We start from the raw sequence: 4,284 nt of genomic DNA, 5'->3' as shown, positions 1-4,284 counted from the left end.
TTAAATGGAGTAAAAGCTTGGCAGGCATCAAGTGTAACGGAAAAGTTCCAGAGTGAAAGCGAAGTGCAACCAACGATAGTTCAAATCGATCACCATCAATTTAACCATTTAATGAGTCGATAAAACATGAATAAAACGGTGGTGCAAATCAAGGATGCCTGCACAATTAATTTTAGTTTAGCTCAATAAGCTATAAATAATTGACTATATTACTGATTGAATTTTGATTTGTGCTTGTAAATTTGGCAAAAACTGTCATAAATAATATGAATTCTCATTGCCAAAATTTATATAAACTCACTAACACAATTGCAAATGAAATCGAACATTCGGCCAGTTTTTTAGCAAAGTGGAATGTTTATTTAATTAGGTTTAGCTCTTATTAAAAAGATCACAAAACTTCTTAAGACCAGAAGAAGAAATCTACGTCATTACAAAGAAACAGACTAGTTTTCTTCCGAATAATCCAAAAGCATGATTTGAAAGCATTGGCTTTGCAGCCAGCTGAAAAATTCAAATAAACCGTATCTCTTGAAACAGTAAAGCTAGAAGGATATTCTTTGAATACAACTTCTTCCTATGGACATGCAAATATATTCTATTGCGTCGAAGTGAAACCGAGAAGACTCTTCAACTAATCATAAAGCTGAAAAGGTAAAAAAAAGCTGAATAGAAATATACTACGTAGTGCTACGTGCTCAAGGTACTGTAGCTAATCATCATGGAATTCTACACAGAGGCGGAGGAAGTACTATGACCATAAGCTTGTTATTCAAATCATCTTTGCATATCGTGTTGGCACACTTTTCAACGCTGGATATGAAATGAACCTGCTGACCCCATGAGACACAAGATGAAACTTTACGGAGCATGACGTTAAGATTGAGATCTATTCACGTGCACCCGGGTATCTGTTCTCGTATGTTGCTTATGATGGGTACGTTGTGGTCTACGGAAGCCCCATTGGAACATGCTTATCGTGTTCATGTTTCGTGAAGCAGTTGACCAAACTGTGTGGTATAGTAGCTAACTGATTTACCAATATTATCTCTTCTTGTCGAAAAGTGCTTCGATGTTTTGTTGCACATCTGTTTGTTGAAGCAACACATTGAAGCACGAGTGTGGGATTGTTTTTAGAAAAGTATTAAATTTTGCAATGTTTTCGATATTTTTGGAGAGCAGCTGTTGAGAGTGTTGTTTAAATTCGTTTTCAATGAATATCACTCTATTTGTAAGATGCAGCATCAGTGGCAAAAGGAATACTAACCATATTATTATCTAAACCAAACTGAAGAAAGGATAAGTACTTTATTACGGACCGTGATAATAGTATTTTATTAGATGAACAATCATGTGCTAAATCATCTTCCAGATTATTGTTCTCCGCCAAAGGTTGATGTGAAAATTGACTTTATAACTCACAGATGATTGAATACATCCCGATTTAACCCGATTTTGACCGTACCGTACGGGACGGACCCAAGCAGAGTGCCTAGGGATTGTGGCCGAGTCGTTTTGTGTGTGTATATGTGTGTGTTTCCATTTGATCCGGGGTTCCACGGCTCACCTGCTACCACCCGGATTTACCAGCCAAATCCTTCCATTTAATTTTTTGTTATTTTCCAGCCCCCGGTGCGGTCTGGGACAGCGGTCGCTCGGGATCGCTGGATGCACCGGGGTACGTTGCGACGCTTTTAAGTGAACCCAAAAACACCTCCGAACTCCACGGAAGTGCCCAGTTACGGCCGGCAATGACTCAATTGAGTTTATGAGACGCCTAGGTCTGCGGTCAGGTCAGTCCCACTTTTGGTTTGTACTCCTAGACGGCAACGGCGTTGTGCGGAACGGAACCGGAAAAAGGTTTCCCAGGATAAGCAGCGTGTGACCCAACGTCCCGTTCCCACACACAGGCCGTGTAGATGAAGATACTATTATGGAAAGCCACCGAAAGTTGTTGCAGCAGGGCGGAGAGTATTGCTGTGGAGTTGCGAAGAGCGTAAACCGCAACGAACATAGTAAAAGATACGAAGGACGTGATTTGATTGCACATTCGACTTTAGCGAAATATTTTCCACACATCGAAACCCTTTTGACCTTTGCCCTTGCACGGTGCGCGGTACAGAATTTTCACCGAAGAATTCGCTTCATGTATTGCGATGTGCATGACTCTGGCTCTGTGTGTGAGACCAACAGGACGAGTACTAACGGGTGCTTTAAATCCGGAAAAGAAATTGTCCAAAATGTGGAACGACAAGTGTAGGAATGAAATAACATTAATTCTTTTCGGCTTCTCGAGGATATTTAGCATCAAGCTTAGAATAAGTACTGCGATTAGTAGCTATCGTTAGCGGAATAAGGAATAAGGATTGGTGCCAGATCAAATTGAGAAATCGCATTCTAATTGCCCCCCACCGAAAAAGGCGCTCGTTCGCTCCATTCGCTGCAAACAATTATACTAATTACGGAATTCAATAGCGGAAATCGTCACGATTTCTCACGAACCACGCTTAACGGTAAGTGGGCAATTTTTCAACAAGGCTTGCTACCCTTCTAAAGCCACGAAAATGGCGCCTAATTCTCAAGGCCAGTTCGACCAGAAGTGCTTATTTTGTAATTAGACTAGAACTTTTTAAGTCAATAATCGGGGACCAAATTTATGGCATCATATTATTATGTATAGAGAAGGTCTGCCAGTGCCTCTGGGTACTGGCTGCAGCCCCGGCTGTCTCAACTGCGCCGGACGCTGAAGATTCTTGTTTGCGAGGAGACAAATTAATGTACTTTATCTCTTAATGAATTTGTTATTTATAGCCCCGTGCTGGGCGGCAAAAGGGGGGAAGGGAGTGCTGCGGAAGTTTGTTGTTTGGGGCCCCTGATCTATATGCCATAGTCGATAGCGGATCGAATCATTTTTCCACAAAGCCACCACCAAGCATGGCGACTGCGACGACGCCTGGAGGACCGCTAGACTGGTTCGTGGCCTCCGTTGGTCATGCTGTTGGATGCATGAAATGGATGGCGCGAGAAACAGAATCTGACATTTTGGGACGGGCACGGAGGACGTGGGTCCTCGTCCCGAGAAATAATGGAAAATGGCTGTATCCGGCATGCCGTGTGCCCTGTGTGGCTGGTCGGCAGGTTACCATTCCATCCGAATGACCGCGAATCAGCTCATTGTGCCCGTTGTGCTGTTGTGTGCCCGAGTGTCCACCGGCGAAACGGCCAACGTGTGTTTGAAACAAAGCCCCCTGTGCCTCACGTGGCACGCGGCATTTCGATGTCCCGACAGTTGGCGCTGTATTTGGTGCGTCCGCAACATAGGACCGCACCGGATCGGCCGGGGAATCCCACAATCAATCAGTGCTCCTTTCATGGGTACCGCTCCGCAAGTGTTTTGATTTTGGTCACTGGTACTACAATGTCGCCGAATGCGTGCGGTTTGAAGCATAAAAACATGTTTTTATGTTTCATGTTTTGTTTAAATATGCTTTTCTGTATTTGTACTAGTTACTGGGAAACAGTTATTGGAAACTTGCTTCGTTGTGCATTAATGGAAGCTAGTTATATTACGCGAAACACGTCCACGATTCAGCACTCAGCAACGGTCTGTTAGTCAGAAATGTTCGATCTGGGCCCGTGCCGATACCCGAAGTCCTCTCGAAATTGGCCCTAACGGATGGTTTCAATGATTTATTGATGCATTTTCTTCCTGACTCAAGCTGCCTCGCTGCCTGACCCTTAGAAAGGAAAGCAGCAGGAAGGCGCCCCCCCAACTTCCAACGATGAATGCTCACTGGAAAGCGATCGAGCGAACAGGATCCGCAGTGGATGAAAAATGATGTTAAAGCTAAGTAACTGCTCGAACTGATCAACATGATTAGACCAATGGTTCCACTGCGACTCGACGCAATTTTCCATTTTTCCACTGCCCAAAATGTTGGATGCAAAAGTTGTACGATGGCAATGGATGCATGCAAAGAGAGTGTTTTATGGTTCATTTTTGCATGGTGCAATACCTTTATTTAGCGGAAGATCAGTCACTCCATTCTAGAAAGAGCGTGTATTTCTTTGAGAAAATAAACTATGAAAATGACATTACGAACACTATCGCAGCTGCGTAGACACAACGGGGAAACTCTCTTTTGCGGTGACCTTGTTATGCTTTTGCATAAGCTTATTCGGACCGCGCACCGAAACCTAGCCCGGATATGCGTGACCAAATGTGGTGTGTGACACACATCTTCAGTTGCAGCAACAGCATCACATGATTCCTTGTGCCAGATA

The sequence above is a fragment of the Anopheles darlingi genome, chromosome 2, assembly GCF_943734745.1.
Source record: "Anopheles darlingi chromosome 2, idAnoDarlMG_H_01, whole genome shotgun sequence".
In the NCBI taxonomy this organism is placed as follows: domain Eukaryota; kingdom Metazoa; phylum Arthropoda; class Insecta; order Diptera; family Culicidae; genus Anopheles; species Anopheles darlingi.
This window is presented reverse-complemented; position numbering follows the sequence as displayed.